The 20,230-nt window shown below is 59.6% G+C and overlaps 2 non-coding genes across 2 annotated transcripts; one reads left to right on the forward strand and one right to left on the reverse strand.

The window, feature by feature from the left end:
- Nucleotides 1-11,534: 11,534 nt before the first annotated feature.
- Nucleotides 11,535-11,606, reverse strand: TRNAA-UGC. Its single transcript has one exon. It is a non-coding gene; the product is annotated as a tRNA-Ala (tRNA).
- Nucleotides 11,607-12,139: 533 nt separating this feature from the next.
- On the forward strand, nucleotides 12,140-12,212 carry TRNAT-AGU. Its single transcript has one exon. It is a non-coding gene; the product is annotated as a tRNA-Thr (tRNA).
- The last annotated feature ends 8,018 nt before the right edge of the window (nucleotides 12,213-20,230 follow it).

Below are 20,230 nucleotides of genomic sequence, written 5' to 3' on the forward strand. Positions count from 1 at the left end.
AGGCCTGGGGGATGCAGGACATCGGGGCAGGTAACAGCCTCCTACTGCTGCCATTAGCTCAGCCAGCAGGAGCAGGTGAGGCCACAAGTTCAAATCCAGGTGGTCGTGGCTTTGCAGGGCATCCCTGGGCATTGCCCGCTTTTGGGGTAGAGGAGCTGATTTGCATGCAGGCAATGAGAGAGCGGGGAGCGGACCTACCTTTGATGGGGGGGGGTGCTCTCTGGGTCCGGGGGGCACCAGTGCTGCCAGCCTGGTGGGCTTGGCTCCATGGGTGCCCCTTGTCCTGCCCCAGGGGTGCTCCAGATACCCCCCGGGGGAGTGCAATCTTGGAACCAGCAGGGGCTTTTTGTGGGGAGGGCAGGGGGCCAGGACACCTGGGCTCTCCCCAGCTTCCAGAGGGGAGCGGGGCCCGATGCTTAGAGACAAGGGGCAGGACTCCTGGGGCCTTCCCCCCATGCGGAGCAGGGGGTGGGACACTGAAGGCCCTGGCCTGATCTCCCCCCACCGCCCCGGCTGGGTGATGAAAGGCCACGTGAATCACTCCAGCATCAATATGCTGGTAATGAGGATGCTTCATCCCGCCATCGCTGGAGCAGCAGAGCAGAACCAGCATGAAGGATGGCCTGCCCCCCACTCCCCTGCCCAGCCCTTTAGCTGCGCGCTGGGATGGAGCCGGGGCTCCTCTCTGCCCAATGCCCCCCAGCCGCTCTGGGGCATCATGGGGCAGGGGTGGGGGGCTCTGGCGTGGCAATATTGGGGAATATGGGTCAGGAGTGAGGAGCGCCAGCACCCGCGGGTGTCATGGACCCTGAAGGAGCAGGGCTGGGTCTCCCGTGGTCCTGGGGTGGGGGTCTTGTCTCCCCTGCACCCGGAGCCCAGCCATGAGGCCCCGCCACCCCAGGACCCTCCTGTAGTCACAGCCCAGAGCCTGTGGGAAGCTGTGTGCATGTGTGTGCAAGGGCCTAGCGGGGTGTGGAGACGTCTGTGAGAGGGCAGCTATGGTGCAGAAGTCGGGTGTGTGTGCATGTGTGTGTGTGTATTCATGTGAGGGCCTGGCGGGATGGAGATGCCTGTGAGGGGGGCAGTTATGACACATAGGTCATGTGTGTGCATGTGAGGGCTTAGCGGGGTATGAAGACATCTGTGAGGGGGCAGCTTCAGTGCATAGGCTGTGTGTGAGGGCAGGGGTGTGCGGGAGTGCAAGGAGGTAGCTCTGGGTATGTGTGGGGGTGTGTGTATGTGTGCATGCATGCATATGTTTGTGCATGTTCATGTGTGTGTGTGTGAGGGCCTAGGACAGTATGGAGACATCTGTGAGGGGGCAGCTTAGGTGCATTGGTCATGTGTGTATGTGTGAGTGTGCACGTGTGTGTGCATGTGCAAGGGCCTAAGGGATATGGAGACGTCTGTAAGGGGGCAGCTACAGTGCACAAGTTGTGTGTGCAGGCAGGGGTGGGGCGTGCATGCAAGGAGGTGGCCTTGCACGCGTGCAAGGCAGCATGTGCGTTTTCCTGGCTCTGTGCCTGTGCGCGCATGTGTGTGTGAGGGGGCTGCAGGGCACGTGCACGGCGTGTGCCACGCGTAAACCCAATTTGCCGTGGCCGACCCCGGAGACGTTGGGGCAACTTGACATGGCCGAGTTGCCCCCCTGGGGAAGGATGGGCAGGGGCTGAGTGCCCCCCCCATCTGTGACCATGGCTGCTGTTGTGCATGGGGGGGACACCCCACGTGGCTTGGAGGCCTCCTGCCCCAAAATGGCTGCCGTGGCCAAGATGGCTGCCACCCATGAGGCCCCGGTTGCCTTCATGGGGGCCGCTCCCTGAGCCCCGTGCCCTCTGCTGGGCCTTGGGCCCCTCCCCACACGTCCCTCCGAGGAGGATGCCACCCCCTTGGGCCACGGCCGGGCCTCCCTGGCCTTGAGCCCCTCACAGTGGCCTCCCCCGGCGTGGCGGGGGCAGAGTGGGGCGTTGGGTTCCCTCCCAGGGTCTTGGCAGCCGCCTGAGCCTGGCTCCAGCTTGTCAGCATGTGGGCACCGGCCATGCCAGGAAAGGGTCAGTGCGGGGAGACACTGCGCTCTTCCCCGGGACGGTGCCCTGAGGTGCTGTCACCCATCCCCACAGAAGCCACAGCTGCCTCTGGCACATGCCCTCCTCCCTTCATCCGTTCCCCTCTTGTCCCCTGCCCACCCCGTGGCCGCCCCCCTCCCCCATGCCAAGGGACCCCCTTGGGCTGTGCACACACATCGGTGTGCATGCACGCATGCATGCACTGCACACATGCATGTGTGCCTGCACACACATGCACATGCACATGTTTGCACCTCCCGCACACATGCACGTGCTCTCACACGTGCATGGTTACATGAACACACATGCAAACACAAACAGCCGTACATGAATGCATGCATACACCCATGCACACGTGTATACCAAAGTATGCACACACAGGTCCATGCGCGCAGACACACCCATGCACACAAGCACACCCACGCACATACATGTGCGCCCATATACATGGAGGCATGCAACTCCTGCACACACACATATTCACATGCACCCGCATACAGACACACACACACACATGCATACATATACAGAGGCAGGGACACACACTTGCATACATGCACACAGATATACAGAAGCATGGAAACACTCATGCACATGGGCACACACACAGGCACAGACACACATGCATGCACATGCAGATCCATGCAGACACATGCACACATACACAGAGACATACATGCACACATGCCTGGACCCCCGCACAATATACATGCACACACATATACAGAGGCATGCGCACACACACATACCTGCACACATACACACACTCAGACATACAGAGGCATGGACATGTGCACACACACACACAGATGCACACACATCTGTGTGCACATGCAGACCTGTACAGACATATGCACACATACACAGAGGCACGCATGCACACATACAGGCACACACAGACACACACAGACACTTACATGAACATACATATACAGAGGCAGACATGCACACACCTGCATACATGCACACACGCACCCACACCCAGAGGCACGGACACAGCTGCACACACATACAGACATGCGCACACGTACACAGAGGCATGCATGCCCACACGCATGCAGACACACAGGTACATAGACATGCACACACACATACAGAGGCAGGCACCCACACATCTGCATGCACACCGAGAGGTGTTCACACCCTTGCATGCACACATACGCAGAGGCATGCACACACACACACATACATGCACGCACACACACAACACCCCCACGCCGGTTCCCTGCAGCCGCCACAGTGATGTATGGGGCGACAGATAAAATATCAGAAAATTCAAAAAGGGCCACGAGCCCGTTGCAAGCCTGGGGGGTGCCTGGGGGCTCTCTCCACCCGTCCCGCACCCGGCTTGGGTCAGACAACCCCCCTCCCCGCTGGTAAACCCACCCTCCAGCGGGGTATGTGTGCACGGGGGGGGCAGCAATGGGACTCAGACTTGCCCCCCCGCAGCTCCAGCGAGCCCGACGCAGCGCCAGCACAGCGGAGCTGCCAGCCTGGGGCGGCCAGCGCCTGGCGCGCTGATGGATGTGGGTTTCATAACTTCCTCTGTATTAAAGCGCGGGTTCACCGGCAGGGCAGAGCCATCCATCACCTGCCTGAATGGAGTTTTGATTTGCTGAGAGCACCCAGCGCTGCGCTCGCTGCCTGCCGGCATGCTTAATAACGCCGCGGCCTGGGGTGGGGGCGGGCGTGTGCACACATGCACACGCATAATAGCCCAGCCAGCCCCCCGGTGTGATGGGGCCCTGGGAGTCGGGGGAGCCCGAGCTGGAGCAGAGGGCTGGGGCCGTGGCCTGGAAATGGGGTCCCGGGCAGGCCCTGACCTTGGAGGCCGGAGCCAATAGAGGGCTCAGGTGTAGGGGCAGATCTGGGGGGAGAGGGGCAGGTGCCAAGGTCACAGTTGGGGGGGGGAAACTTGGGATTGAACCCAGGAGTCCTGGCGTCCCTCCTGCAGGTGGCATTGAAGACAGGAGGGCTGGCTATCCCTGCTTTGACCATTAGGATGCCCCGTTGGCAGGGCCAGGGGGCAACAGTGGTGTGGGGTGGTGGGTGGGAGCAGCCCTGGGGGGCTCTGGGGCACAAAGACCCAACACGGGTGTATACATGCATATGTATCAACTATATACATGTGTGTATACAGTTGTGTGTGTGTGTGTATATATAAATATAGAGGTGTGTGTATGTGTGTATGTATGTGTGTGTGTATATATATATAGAGAGGTGTGTGTCTGTGTGTATGTATGTGTGTGTGTGTGTATATATATATATGTATACACACACACCCGTGTGTACCTATATGTGTGTGTGTGTGTGTGTGTGTACATGGGCATGCCTTTATATACATACATATACTTATGTGTGTGTGTGTGTGTGTGTGTACATACCCAGGTGTGTATATCTATCTCCACACCCACATGACACAACTGCATCCGTGAGCAGGAGGGTGCCTCCCCCTGCACCCATGTGCAGGGGGACATGAGTCTATGGGTGGCAGGGCTTGGGGCTGAGGCAGCTGATGTGTCATGCCTATTTGGACGCACCTTTCGGGGTGGGAAAGGTGTCGGCTGCCCAGGGGTCCTGCTGCCCTGGCCCCTCCCCAGCAGGGAACAAGTTTGCCCTTCTCAGTGCCCACAGCTTGCCCCTCACTCAGTCCTGGGCCGGGTGGGCCCGAACCCCTGAGCCCTGGGGGCTGGGAGCAGGTAGGAGCCCCAGGCTGGGACGCAGGCAGCTGCTGGGCAGTGCCACAGCGCCAGGAGAGGCACCGCTGCCCCCGTGGGGCGTTCACTCTGGAGCGTACTGATGGGCTCAGCGGGGGTCTCAGGCCAGGCCTCAGGCTGCTGGAAGCTGGTGCCCAGGCGCTGCGCCTCGGCCACCCAGGCCTCGTCAAAGGACTCGCCCCGGCGCTCGCACAGGTTGTGCAGCGCGCAGCAGGCTGAGACCAGCCGTGGCAGGTTGTCCACGGCAAAATCGTTGCATCTATGACCCCTGCCGGCATAGGTGGTACAGCCCCGAGTGGCGCAGCACCCGGGCCAGGTGCGCCTTGCCCAGCCAGCCTGCACTGACTTGGGTGAAACGCCCGCGGTGGTCCACCAGCACCTGCAGCGCCATGGAGTAGTAGCCGCGGGCATTGATGTAGTTGGCCGCCTGGCGCAGTGGGCACTGGATGGGTGTGTGGGCCAGGCCCAGGGCACCAGCGTAGCACGGCAGCCCCAGCACCCTGAAGGCGGCCAGCAGCTTGTGGGCATCGCCCAGCCAGGCCACGGCATGCCGCAGCAGCACACGCTGGATGGCCCGGCAAACCTCCAGCACCACAGCGCCCGCTGTCGAGCGCCCCACGCCAAACTGGATGCCCACAGCACGGTAGCAGGTGGCTGTGGCCAGCTTCCAGAGCATGATGGCCACGTGCTTCTCCATGCTGAGTGGCAGGCGCGTGAGGGTGTGCTGCCGGTGCAGGGTGGGTGCTGGCTCCGCGCACAGCGCCCGGAAGGTGCCCGCGCTCATGCGGAAGCTCTGCTGCCACTGCCCATCGTCCCAGGTCTGCAGCACCATGCGGTCCCACCACTCTGTGCTGCACGGCCGTGCCCGGGGCCGCCACGCCAGGGCCGGAGCCAGGGCCGGGGTCAGGGCCCGCTCATTGCCCTCTGAGTTGCAGCCACTGCTGTTCCTGCCACCGCCACTGTCCCTGCCACTGCTGCTGCCCGAGGCCCGGCGCTGAGCCTGCCGTCACCGCCACCCCAGCGCCTACAGCCAGGCCCAGCCCTGGTGGGATGTGGCGGCTGCCAAGGCCCCAGGCACACAGGGTGACCACCTGCAGCACACCCGTCTGGGCCACGCACAGCATCGCTGCCGCCCGGTGGCCCGGCTCCATGCCTGGCCCACGAGGCCCCACGCCAGGCAGGGGAGTGAGGGAGCTGTGGGTTGGGAGTGAGGGCACCGGCAGGGTACAGGGAGTTGCAGGCCAGGAGTGAGGGGAGGGGGGATGCAGGGCACCGCAGGTCGGGAGTGAGGGGCACACGGGGGGTGCAGGGGGCTGTGGGTCGGGAGTGCAGGGCACCGGGGGCGGGTGTGTGACGGGGGGTTAGTGCCCCTCACTCCCGACCCACAGCTGCCCCCTGCGGGTAGCATGCTGACATCAGGACCCCGACCCGCAGCAGCGCTGGGCGCCTGCAGGTCTTTAGGATGTGCTGGGCACCCATAGCGCGGCAGTCACGTGGGCACCCTGGGGTGCGCTGGGAAATTAAGTCCTGGTAGAGGCGGGGCGCAGAGGGGCCCGGGCGCATGCGCGGCGAGCCCAACTGCTGGCAGAAGCTGCGGCTCTGCCCCTCCTGCCAGCATGTATGTGCATCGGGTACCCCTGGCTGCAGGCTGAGCTGGGGGCGGGGCCTATTCCCTGGCTCCTCTCAGCCAATGGGGGGCGCCACTACTCCTGGGATCAGCTCCCTTCTCTCTGCCACTGGCCTCCCAAGGTGGCCTTGGTCACATCCCTGTGCTGCCACATGCCTCAGTTCCTGCCCTGGTCTCTTTCCTTTCCAGGCTGAGGCCGTTACCTTATTTCCTAGTGCACCACACACCCCCTTACTGTATTTCGTGGTGTAGCACACACCCCATTACCATATTTTCTAGTGCACCACGCACCCATTACCGTATTTCCTAGCATAGCACACACCCTGTTACTGTATTTCCTAATGTACCACACACCTCTCACCGTATTTCCTAGTGCGCCACACACCCATTACCATATTTCCTAGTGCCCCACACATCCGTTACTCTATTTCCTAGTGCCCCACACTCCCGTTACTGCATTTCTCAGTGTGCCACACACCCGTTACCATATTCATAGATTCATAGATTGTAGAGTCGGAAGGGATCCCGAAGGATCGTCGTGTCCGACCCCCTGCCCCTGGCAGGAAAAGGACTGAGGTCCCAGCCAGGTGCCTACCTAGCCTCCTTCTGAAGACCTTCAAGTTAGGTGAGAGTACCACCTTTCTCGGCAGCCCGTTCCAGATTCTGGCCATCCTTACTGTGAAAAATTTCTTCCTAATGTCTGACCTGAATCTACTCTCCACTAGTTTGTACCCATTATTCCTAGTTACTCCTAGAGGTGCCCTGGTAAATAGCACATCCCCAACTGTCTGTTGTCCTCCCCTGATAAACTTATAGGCTGCTACAAGGTCTCCCCTCAGCCGTCTCTTGTGAAGGCTGAAGAGATCCAGATCCCTCAACCTCCCCTCGTACGGTCTTGCACAGAGGCCACTAACCATGTGAGTGGCTTCTTCTGGACCCTCTCCAGATTCTCCGTGTCCCTCTTGAACTGCGGCAGAATTGGGCACAGTACTCCAGCTGCGGCCTGACCAGTGCCGCATAGAGGGGGGGCAGCACCTCCCTCCATCTGTTGGTCATGCATCTGCTAATGCACGACTAGGTGCGATTGGCTTTGTTGATGGCCTCGGTACACTGCCGGTTCATGTGCATCTTGGAGTCAACAAGATCCCTTCCAGCCGCTGAGCTGCTGAGGAGGTCATCCCCCAACCTGTAGGTGTGCAGGGGATTCCTCCTCCCAAGGTGAAGTACCTGGCATTTGTTGTTGTTGAATTGCATCCTGTTTCATTCTGCCCACTGCTCCAGCCTGTCCAGATTGGCCTGTATCTGCTCCCTGCCCTCCGGTGTGTTAACTTTGCCCTATAACTTGGTGTCATTTGTGAACTTGGACAGGGTACTCTCCACACCCTCGTCCAAATCGCTGATGAAGATATTAAATAGCACCGGTCCAAGGACCGACCCCTGCGGAACCCCACTGCCCACCTCCTTCCAGGCCAAGAACGACCTGTCCACCCCCACTCTCTGGGTGCGGTCCCTGAGCCAGTTTGCCACCCACCCAACTGTGTAGGTGTCCACCCCACAGCCCGTTAGCTTCCCTATGAGAATAGGATGCAAAACTGTGTTGAAGGCCTTCTTAAAGTTCAGGTAGATGACATCAGCCCCCTGGGGTAGACTCATGTACCCCCTGCAGAGACTCCTATCCCATCTGGATAGACTCACAGCACCCCCTGGACACACTCCCACCCACCTGCATGGACTCCCCTACCCCTGGGGTAGACTCATTTGCCCCCTGTATAGACACCCACCCTCCCTGGATACACTCCCATCCCCTACAAGGACTCCCACCCTGGGGTAGCCTCATTGCTCCTCTGTCTAGACTCCCACCCCCTTGGATACCATCCCATCCCCTGCACAGACTCCCACCACCTCCCTGGGGTAGACTCCCCCCCCACCTGCAGCAGGCGGGGCTGCGGCCGCCCTTCCCGCAGGCTAGGCGCGGGATGCAGGAGCTGGACTTGAGCCGCCACCCCTGGCCCCGGCCCCTGTATGAGACGGTGCTGCAGGTGATCGTGGTGATGGAGTGGGGCTGAGGGGTGGAGGCTGGACAGGCCCTGGGGTGCAGGTGCTGGCAGTGGAGGGAGGCCTGGGGCTAGGGGAGCTGTTGGCTCTGGGCTGAGGGGAGGCTGGCAGGGCCTTGGGAGGGGGTGATCGAGGCCCAGCGGTGTCCCCAAGGTGTTGAGGACTCTCCATTGCTAGAGGGCTGGGGGTGATCTAGGCCTACACTCTGCTGCAGCTGTGGGGATCAAATTTAGGCTCACAGCCTCAAATCACCATTTTAAGGTGCATTAAGGGTGCGTGTGTGCCATTAATGCACCTTAAATTGGGCTAATGCGCATTAAATGTGCACATGTAGATGTGTCCAATTTTGGCTGCTAAGCCAGAAGTAAATGCCAATGGGGCAGGGGCTGGATAAGGGTTACAGCTGGACTCTGCCCCTGCCGCGTGCAGAGAAGCAGCAACCTTATAGTGCAGCGCCTTTATTTCACGGAAGAAAACCAGCTTTCCTGCTTAAGATGCACTCCCTAATTTTAGAGGGCTTTTTGCAGGGGGCAAAGGTTTACGGGAGGTGAATAAACACAGTATATTCCTTGATCAAAAGTCAAGTGTGGTCATGGGGGGACCATCCCTCAAGTCTCCTGGTGCCTGGGTACATGTAACGCTCTGTTCCCTTTCCCCAGCCAGGTGGCTCAACGTGCAAGGATCCGGCCAGCCCACCCCCGCGGCTGAGCGAGCGCATGGTGAGGCTGCGGGGGAAGCGCAAGTGGGCCGTGGACGACATGTTTGCGGAGATGTGCCGATGCAGCGAGGAGCACAAGGCCATCCAGCATGCCCACCTGGAGCAGGAGGGGTGGCTCATGGAGCGCTTCCTGGAGCATGAGAAGGACCGGCAGCGCCTGGTCAGTGTCATCCTCAGCCGGCCCCAGCTGGCCTGCTCCTGCCAGCATCCAGGCATGGAGTGAAGCCAGCCCCTCTCCAGGATCTCCGGGGCGACAGACAGTCCCAACCCACACTATTGTGCGAAGAGCAGCTGGAGAGGCCTCGCAGAGTACTGTACTTTCTGGTATGCCACATCACTTTTCCCCCTGAAAACAGCTCCTGGGAATATTGGTGCGCCTTATATGTGAGAAATACGGCAAGGAAAGAGCTTTTTCCCCCCTTTCATTCTGCCTTTCAGATCAAGGGGCGCATTATATCCCAGGGTGTGTTGTATGTGAGAAAGTACAGTATCTTTTCCAGCAGTCCCCAGCCTGCCTGCCTCTTCTGTTCTGTTTCTTAACCTGGGTGTCTTAGTTTCCTTAGTTCATTGCAAAAATGAAGTTTATTTCCTACCTATGGGGACTTTTTACCATCTTGTACCATCTACACTTTTCCCAGAGCCTGACGAAGGGACTTTGATCCCGAAAGCTTGCAGAAAAGGACAATTTTCTTGCCATTTTCCAGTTGGTCTAATAAAAAGTATCATTTTGGAACCAAGAGTTCTAGTTTTTTGTATGTCTTAGTTTCCTTAATAAATGTAGAGGGTTTATTCTCTCCCCACCCCCTTTTTTTCTGGTGTACTGGGTATTGTTGGAGTGCTTGCAAAAGAATAAATATTCCCTCTGATACGAAACATGTTGGGAAAGCAGGATTAGGTCCCTTGGAAACCACAAAACCGAGAGCACTGCAAGCCGCAGCCTAGGCTAGCGCAGGGGCAAGGAGGTCTGGCACAGCACAAAGAGGTCTCTTGGCACTAAAGCCAGCTGGGTGCCGGGTTCCCCTTGCTGGGACAATAACTATTTGGGGATGGTCCTGCTTTGAGCAGGGGGTTGGACTAGATGTGACCTGAGGTCCCTTCAAACCCTAATTTTCTATGATTCTATGACGCTAGCTGGGTCATCATCTGATGCTGTGAGATTTGACCCCATTCTCCAGAGCCCATGCCGGCTTTGGGCTGTTGTTTTATTTCTGGCTGTACAGGGCGGGAATGAAAGCCACAGCTCATACACTCTGGGGGTCAGTGATTGTCCTAACGACAGAGACGCGGGTTATTGTAGAGAAGTAGGGCTGGAAGGGATCTTCGGAGATCGCAGCTAGTCCAACCCAGGAACGATGCCGGATAATTAATAGTCCTGGAACTCGCAGTCTAGAGCCGTGGTGCCAGGTGACACCTCTGTCCTGCTGCCAAATTTGTGGCGGGGGTGGAGGTGATGGTGCATGAAGGGGAGTTTTTGGGTAGGGGCTGGAGAACCCTGTGGGGAGGGGGGGAGATGGGGGCAGAGCAGCAGCAGACTGCCAGTGGTCAGTGAGGTTCATGAGGCAACTCGGCTTGGACTGGCTGAACCCTGTCTCTGAGGGGCATTCGCCCCCCCCACCACCACAGCCCAGCACAGCACAGCACAGCACAGCAGAGGCAGGGGCTTCAGCGGGTCTCTCGGGCTGGGGTGTAGCTGCTGAAACGTGCCCAGTGTCTGGGGTGGGGCTGGGTGCAGCTGGACAAGGGCAGGGGGCACATCCAGGGATAATGTCCCTGGGATAAGTACCTGGTAGGGGGATGTAGCTCAGTGGTAGAGCACCTGCTTTGCATGCATGAAGCCCTGGGTTGCATCTCCAGCTCCTTTTTTTCCCCCCAGCACCTCCTGGACAGATGTGAGCCCGGGGAGGAGATGCACCCCTGGGAGCTGATGCGGGTGCCCAGCAGATGCCTCCTCCCCTCAGCCTTGAGACCCTGCAGAGCTCAGTGCTCAGGGAGGGAGTTTCATGGGGTCCACAGTGCTATGGGATGGAGGTGGCTATGGGCCTGGGGAATATAGCTCAGTGGTAGAGCACCTGCTTTCCATGTGCTCTCCATCTCCTTTTTTTATATTTCCTACCCAGGCAGGGGGTGGTTTTGCAGGCATCGCAGCTCCCTCTGCTCCAAACTCTCCCTGAGTGTTTTAGAGCTGGAGGGGTGGCCTTTTTGGTGTGTCGGCTACCCCTGGGGGGGGGGCAGGAAGTCTTTTTGAGCCTTTGCTTTCACCCTACAAGGAGGAAGAAAAATCAGCCTGGGTAGATCCAAAAGGCAGAATAAGTGCCTGGTCTCTCTCAGCCCATCCCAGGGGCAAAAGCAGCTGGAGATGCTGGGGATTGAACCCAGGACCTCCTACATGCAAAGCCAGTGCTCTACCACTGAGCTACATCCCCCAGCACCTAAAAAGCCTGTGTCTGCTCCCACTGCAGGGCACTTTCCCCCTGGACATCCTGCCCACCTCCAGATATTGAGATCCACCACGTCCCAAGCTTGCAGGTTCCCACGCCTGGCTTAGAGGGGCCGGGTGGTGAGTTCAGCTGCGGAGCTGCCCTGGAGCCTGGCCACTGAGGGGAGCAGCAGGGGGGAAGCCCCAGCTGAGGCTTCTGGATCCTGGCCTGAAACCTCAGCATGAGGCTGCCCCTGGGGCAAAGCAGCAGGAGGTCAGAGGTCAACTCTGAGGCTGTTCAGGTCACACGTGTCTCTAACCCCTTCCCCCTGCAATGAGCTCTGCCTGGGGCTGCCAGAGGCAGGAGATCCTGAGGACACATCTGGAGGCCTCTGCTTCAGGTCCCCGGCCTTGCTGGCTTCCCCAGAGCTGCAATGGGGTGCGGCAGGTCTTTGCACCCCCTAAAGTCTTCCAGGGAAGAGCAGGTGGCCACCTCTGCTGTGTGGGGCAAAGGAGGAGGAAAAGCCAAAGGTAAAGGATGGCTCTATAGCTCAGGGGTGAGAGCACTGGTCTAGTAAACCAGGGGTCGTGAGTTCAAATCTCACTGGAGCCTTGCTGTAGCCAGAACAAAGCAAGAACATTCATTTTGTAGGAGTGGGGAGGAAAAGCTCCTGTCTTCTAGCTGCAGAAAGGGGATTTTTCTCCCCTGGGGGAGGGAAACGGGCCCAGGTGCCCGAGATGGCTCCTACGCTGTGCTGCGGGAGGAAAGGAGGACGGAGCGCAGCATCATGGGGTGCAGGAGGTGCTGCCGTGCGTCTTCGTGGGGTTGGAGCGTGGGATCCAGGACCCCCACGCTGCGGCTGGGGGGCTTGTGCCGGTCGCGCCAAGGTGGCGGTGGCCATCTTGGGGGTTCAGCCCAAGGACAGATGCTGCCTTCACCCAGTCACGCCAAGGCGGTGGCGGCCACCTCGGGGTTCAGGCCTACAGCAGGCATCGCCGTCACCCAGTCATGCCAAGGTGGTGGCGGCCATCACGGCAGTGGCCATCTTGACCAGTCACTCCCTGGCAACAGCGGCCATCCTGGGGCTGCCCCCCAAGGACATACGCTGCCCTCAGCCTGACACCCAAGGCAGTAGTGAGGCCATCTTGGGCCCCAGCCACGCCAGGCTCACACCGCCACGGCAGCCATTTTGAGCAGCTGGCACAGGGCAAGGCAGGGAAGGTGCCAAGGCAGGGCTGGCCACCCTGGTGGACACTTGAGGGGCTCCCAGTTCACTGACTACAGTGGGGGAAGGGGGATGGCCGCTAAGAGGGACTCTGACATGCTTCTGGGGCCGGGGCCGGGCACACACTTAGGCTGCCAGGCAAACAAAGAGCCCTGCCGCCATTTTGATAACCCACCACCAGCCCACTGTCCTCTTTACTGCGCATGCGCCACGGGCGACTTGTTGCCCTATGACGCAAGCGTCCCACCCCGTTCGTGTTCCTCTTTAATGCGCATGCGCCATCAGGCACTGTTGTCCCAGTGCCCCAGCGCCACCATTCATTCATCTATCCACCTAGCGATCCCCTTCCTCTTTACTGCGCATGCGTCCACGGGGCACAATTTTTTTTTTTTTTTCCTCCGCCCCCGCCGTGCGCATGCGCCCATACCTCACGCCAGTGGGGAGGGGTCACTCGGTGCTGATCAACACGCCCCTCCTCCCCCGCTTATTTATCTAGGCGCATGCGGACTCCCGCCTGCCTAAGGAACACACATGCGCAGTCCCTTCTCCTTCCTGATGCGCAGGCGTGGCGCTAGCCACGCCCCCTGCCCCACGGGGACTCCTGATTGGCTGCGGGGCGGGGTGAGCGCTAAAAACAAACAGCTCCAGCTGGGAATATTCATCGTGGGTATTTGGGGGATGCTTCTGCCATGCTGGTTGGGGCACACGTGTTATCCAGCCCTGTGGTAGCAGCTTGGGGATTTCTTCACTTCTAGATTTGTTTTTTTTCTACTCTTTGTCTTCTCTCTTTTCTGGGCTGGCAAGCCTGCTGCCATGCTGGGCTGCCCCTTCTGCCATCCTCCTATCCCCATGGACCTGGGGATTTGGGTAGGGGCCAGCTCGATGCCCCTGTCCCAGTCGTGTCTGCACCCCTGCAGCAAAGACTCAGAGCCCTGCGTCCGTGGCCTGGACTCGCGCCCCCTCGGGCTTGTCACCGGCAGCCTGGTGTGATCCCGCGGGCCGTGCGTGGCATCCTGCACGTGGTGCGGGAGGCTGACGGGCACAACTGCTCCTGCTCCGTCTCCATGTCCTACCTGGAAGTCTACCAGGAAAAGTTACGTGGCGGGGAACAGGCGGCGGGCTCAAAAGGGGAGAAGGATCATGGGTGCTGGGGAGGGCGTGGGGGTGAGGCACTGTCTCGGGCTGAAGTCCAAGCAAAGGAAGCCGCAGCCCCCTTGGAGTACCTGCAAAGTCTGCAAGAGAGCCGAGGCTTGTTCCAGCTCGTTCCCCATCTGTCCAGGGACCTGTTGTGTCCCAGGTTTCCATCCAAACCACCTCAAATCCCTGTTCAGGCACTGGACCTCCTGGAGCCGTCAGGGCGGGACCTGGTGCTGCGTGAAATGCCAGATAGCAGCATTATGGAGACAGGGCTGACGGAGCGGGAGCTGAACAGCTTCCATGACTTTGAGAAGCACTTCCTGTCAGCCAGCCGCACTCCTGTGGCCCACTCTTGGCCCCTGCCCGCAGCACCAAGCTGCAGCTGGTGGATCTGGCGGGATGTGAAGATAACCGTCTCACCGGCAACTGGCCTGCGCCTGCATGGGAGCAGCGTCATCAACAATTCCTGGACGTTTGGGTTCTCTGGGCAGGGAGTGGGGACTGGTGGGTGAGAGCAGGGGGCTGGGACCCTGGATGCCTGGGGTCTGCAAGGGTCTGGTCGTTTCAGGCAGGTGATCGAGCATTGATCCCAGAGGGTCGGGACAGGGGGCCCATGGGGTTCTGGTGGGCAGAGCTGGCAGCTGACCCCGGGTCCCTCCTTCCTCCCCCAGGACTCGCTGGGTGGCTCAACCCACAGTGGTCGTCGCCACTGAGCAACGCTTTTACTTTGACACACTCACCACCCTCAACTTCGCCACCCGCTCCAAGCAGGTGGTCAACAAGCCCTTTGCCCCCGGGGCGCTGCCCGAGCCAGGTAAGTTGTGGGCATGGGGAGGGTGCTGGAGGGCCCACTGGTGCCAGGGGGAGGGAGAGGAGGGGCCTGGTTGCTCCTGACTCCATTCTTGCCCTCCAGCTGCGGAGGAGACTCTGCAGAAGGAGAACAGCGGCAAACAAGCAGTCTACCAGCAAGGAAGCTCCCCTGGTTGCTGAGAAGCCCCTTGGGTGCCATGGCGGGGGGAGGGGGCGGCAGGGGACAGTGTGTGGGTGTCGGACAGGGCGAGATGGGCGCTGCCCAACTCACCCCATCTTTGCCACCATCCAGTGCACTTCTGCCCCTGGACCAGCTGGAGCGGCAACAAGGTGCCGATCACCGGGGGCTGCCCTTGCTAGGCACCCCCAAGGCCGCGCGGAAGGCTCTGCTATGCTGCCTCGAGGAGACACAGGCCGAGCTGGAGGTGGACCCCGTTTTTTTTGTTGTTTTTTTTAAATGTGCTCCCTGCCCTTGGGCAGCCCTTTGCACAGCACCTGGGAGGCCCTGGAGCCCCAGCCTCTCCCTCCGTGAGGAGGTTCAGCCCAGAGCAGCCTTCCCGGGCCTCCCTTCCCTGACCCCTTCTGCCTTCCCTCCACAGAAGATGAGGCAGCAGCAGAAGGAACTGGAAGCTAAGGAGCAGCTGAGAGCTGCCTCTATACCCGAGCCTCCACAGGCTGTCATCCTACCCATGCAGCAAGGTGAGAGCAGCGGGGACCCAGGTGTCCAGGCAGCCACTAATTTCCCCCCTTCTCCCCTAAGCTGGGTCATTCTCAGCTCCTTTTGGTCTCTCTTTCCCCCTTCTCTCTGCAGTGCTGATCCCCCAGAAATGGGCCTCACCCACGGAAGATGAGGGCATCCTGGTCCTAAAGAGGAGGGTGACTCGGAGGCTGGGGGGTGCCGTGGGGCTGGAGTGCAGGGAGGGGCAGCGTATAGGGGGTTCAGCTGAAGCGGGGGGTGGCTGCACAGTTTCTGCCCTTGTGTTGTCTCCCCGCAGTCGGGTCCAGGTGGGACGGAGAATGCAGTGCCCAGCTGGGAGCTGACGCGGTGCCAGGAACTCATGGTCCGGGGCCACCAGAAGCTGCTGGAGTTGCCGAACCACGGCAGCATCAGGGAGCTGCTCTCCCTGAAGCGCATCAGCCCCAGGACCGCTGAGCTAATCATGGCCTGACGCGAGCAGCATGGGCCTTTTGCTATGGTAACACCATGTGGGTGGGGGAGCGCCAGGTGTATGGGACCCTGCTCTTGGCCCTGAGATGCGACTGCCTCTGGGGAGGGGCTGGTCTCATTGGGACCCGGCCCCGAGATAGTCGCACCACGACCTGGCATCGCGGCTGCCTAGGGGGCTGCTTGTCTCAAAGACCCTTGCCTGGGGAGTTGACCATTCTGTCCCATTGCTCCCAGCTCCAGGACTTGCAGAGGATGGAAACGATGACAGCCAAGAAGGTGGCCACTTTAATCGAGGTGATGCAGGGGGCAGGATGGACATCCTGGGGGCAAAGGCAGTGGTGTTTGTGGGGGGAGAGGGCAGGTCCAGGGTGGTGGTGTGGATGGCACCAGGCTCTGCTCTCTTCCCTCGCCCCCTTCTCTTCCCTCAGGCCAGTACTTTGGACTGCATCCAGATGCTCCTGCCACTGGGGCCCTCTGCCCTGTCCTTATTCAGTTAGTGCCACGGCCTGGCCCTTGCCTGTGGGACCAGCCTGTTTTCCTGGACTTCTGGTTTTTGCTAGGGCAGCGCCAGGGGCCAGAAGCAGAAGATGGAGCCGCAGTCTGAGCCGACACCTTGGGGTGCCAACCGCGCAGGACACTATGCTTACCTTTGCCACCCCGTCCCATAGGCTGAGCTCCAGGGTGAGTACTTGCCTGCAGGGCGTTTTCTCACTCCCTTCCAGTGCTCCCAGTTTTGTACGCGATGGACATTAATAAACAACCTCCCATTTGCTATCAGTGTCTCTGCTTTCCTGCACCCAGAGGCCCCACCCCCGTGCCCCGTCCCCCTGTTCAAGTTGGAATGAGACCCGCAATTGCAGTCTGGGGTACTGACCAGAGCGGGTGTTGTTGAACTCATGGAATTGGCACCGGCTGGATCAGCCACCTGGTAGCAGGGCGAGAGGGTAGAGACCCAAAACGGGCATCATGGTAGGACTGAGGCAGGGAGCTGCAGGGGGCCCAGCTCCCCCGTTGGAAACAACGTGCAGACAGCACCGTAGCCAGCCTTTCGCCGAGTGAGGGCCGAAGTGTGCAAGACCTGGCACTGATTTTTGGGCATGTGAAGTAAGCACGCTGCCCCATTGCAGGCAGCCATCACCACATGTGCATGCACCTGGGCACAGGTGTGCATAGACCCTCAGGGCAAACACCTGCCCCTGCATTCATGTGTACGCCCACCTGCAGCTGTGAACATGTGTGCACTACTAGGTGAACACACAAACACATGCGTGTGCAGCTATACATGCATGTGCGTACCTCCACGTGTTGGCATGTGGACACACAGATGCCCTAGCAAATATCTGCATGCACACTTGCTCTCACCCGCACGTGTGCACACATGACACATGCATGTGCATGTGTGACATGCATGCGCACACATGTGCACACGGGCATGCCAGGTGCAATTCCCTGGCATGGCCGATAGATGGCGCCCTCTGCACAACACAGCCCCTCCAGTGGGGGGAGGGGGGGATGCTCTGCTGAAGCGGAGGACATTAACCCTTTCCAGGCTGCAGCCAGGCTCCATTGGAGGGGGTGGGGGGGGGCAAGGGGATGGGAGGCACAATGCCAGGAGAGAGCCCTGGCATCTCTCACAAATGCCACCAACAGCCTGGGTCTAACAGAAACCTTGGCTTGCTCCACCCCAGAGCCAGCTGTCCCAGGAACCGCAAGCCTAGCCACCAGGTTTTCAAATCCCCACTGCTCGGGGTGCTCCCAAACCTGCCCTAGGTAAAGCCCAGGGCTGGCAGTGCCCCACCACTGCAAGGAAAGGAAGGCCCCCCCACCCTGCCCCCTACCCTCTGCCCAGTTTATGCCAGTCTGACCTTGGGGGAAATTCCCTCTTGACCCCAGTGCAGCGCTGGGCTGACATGGAGCAGGGGGGTGAGGAGCTTCTGGGGTTGAGTCCCAGTAGGAGCATTGGCACAGCCCAGTCGTGACCCCCAGTCTTAACTGCTGCCAACACCCAATGTGTCAGAGGTTGGCAGCAGGTTCCTCATTGGTGGGTGATGCCCCCTTTGCGCCAGGCTGTATCCAACACCCTGAGCCCATGCTCAGCTGGGATCCTGGCCAGGCCTGAGTAGCTCCTGCCAACTGGGCCCAGGACTCGCATGACACGTGGGACCCTTGGCTTTCCTTCTCAGCCATGCCAGGCTCTGTGCCTGACCCCCGTCACCCAGCCAAAGGGCCACCTTAATGCACAGGCCAGCCGGGCCAGGGCCCAGGGGCCCCTGCTGTGGCTGGGCACATGCAATGTGCTGGGCCATGGCTGCCAGGCACCGTTGGTTGGGTGCTGCTGCAGCCGGACTAAGCCGCGGCAGGACGAGGTGCCACCCCTGGAGCTCGGTCCGCACCACATGCACCTGGCAGGGTGAGGCTCCACACCCCTGGCACTAGCACCAGTGTGGACCTGTTGGGGGGTGCAGCTGTGGCTCTTGCCCCAGACCTGGGGGGCAACACATCCTGCTCCTGTGGGTCGTGGGTGGAGGGGGCCAGGACCCCAATGAATCTTAATCCGCCCCACGGGGCAGGAGCTCACCTCCTTGGGCTGGACGTGGCCTGCAGGGCGGTGCCAGCCCCACACTGCTGAAGGGCCCCTGGTTCAACACCCCTCGTGGGAGAGTATCGCCTGCAGGGACGGGGCAAGGACTGGGGTGAGGGGGGCATGGTCCCAGCCACCCTGTCCAGCTCCCCCAGCCCCTGGGCTTTGCTGTGTGGGGCTGGGAAGGGACGCTCCCTCCCCCCTCCCTGCTTGCTGCTAGGGGTGTTGGGGAGGTTTTGGCCGCCGTGGGGATGGGCTGCAGCCCCGGTGGGGCTGTGCCAGGGCTCCTGATGTGGGGAGGGTTAGAGGGTCTTGCCCCCCTGTGCAGGAGCCGCCCAGATGCTGTGCCAGGCGTGGAGCAGGATGTGGCCCCCTGCCTCAGCTGGGATGGACAGGGGCGCGGGCACTACCCGGGGTCTCGGAGTGGCCTTGAACCGGCTCCACGCTGGCCTTGAACCCAGTGCACACACTAACACAGGATGCTGTGTTTACACACTCACATACAGATCCAGTGCACACACAGACCTGGTTTGTGTGCATGCACCCAGATCCAGTGCACAGGCAGACAGACACCCTCAGATCCAGCGTACAGACACATGCACATGGAGACTGGTGTGTACACACTCGTACCACACACACATAAATGTGCTGTGTATATACAGGGGTGTAGGTTTTAGCCGTGTTGGTCTAAGGACATAGGCAGACAAGGTTCCTTGGGTGAATTTGATATCTTTTATTAGACATATAGGTTGCTGTAATAAAAGATATCAAATTCACCCAAGGAACCTTGTCTGCCTGTGTATATACATGCACACAGAGCTGGTGTGTACACCCAGTTCCAGGGTACATACACACGACTTGGTTTATGTGCACATTCAGATCCAGGGTGTGCGCCTGCGCGCGCGCACACACACATTCAGCATACATCCACATGCATACGCAGACTGGTGTGTACACACTCATACCGTACACACTCATACCACACACACATGTGCTGTGTACATACATACATGTGCACAGAGCTGGTGTGAACACCCAGATCCAATGTACATACACACATGTAGGCCTGGTTAGTACACCCACAAATCCAGGGTACACACATACATACTTACGACCCACCCACCCACCCAGATCCAGTGTACACCCTCATGCCACACACAGATGCGGCCTGCACACTCGCATTTAGATCCAGCGTACACACAGACCAGGTTTGTGCACACACACGTAGATCCAGTGGACAGGCGCACACGCACACTCAGATCCAGTGTACATACGCATGCATGCATATGCATGTGGTGTATACAGTCGCACCACACACAGACCTGGTGTGTACACAGAACCAGGTGCGTGTGTGTGTGAGTGACACAGAGACTGTGTTGTGTGTCACAGACACCTGGGGAGTGTATGGGGGTGTGCATCTGCATGTGACTCTGTGTGTGTGTGTGTGTGTGTGTATATATACACACACACATTTTTTTAAATATATATGTATGTATGTATGGGCGTGTGCGCCTATTGATCTGTGTGCGCGCGCGTGTGTATATATCTATCTATCTATATATATATAGATATATATATATAATGTGTGTGTGTGTGTTTATGCATACACACAGCCACACAACCCCACGTACACACATGACACAAGCACGCAGGGCAAGCACGCAGGCACGCACGCAGTACGTACCCAGCACGCCCTCCAACCTGCGCCC

Source organism: Alligator sinensis, unplaced genomic scaffold, assembly GCF_000455745.1.
Source record: "Alligator sinensis unplaced genomic scaffold, ASM45574v1 scaffold149_1, whole genome shotgun sequence".
NCBI classification, from domain to species: Eukaryota; Metazoa; Chordata; order Crocodylia; family Alligatoridae; genus Alligator; species Alligator sinensis.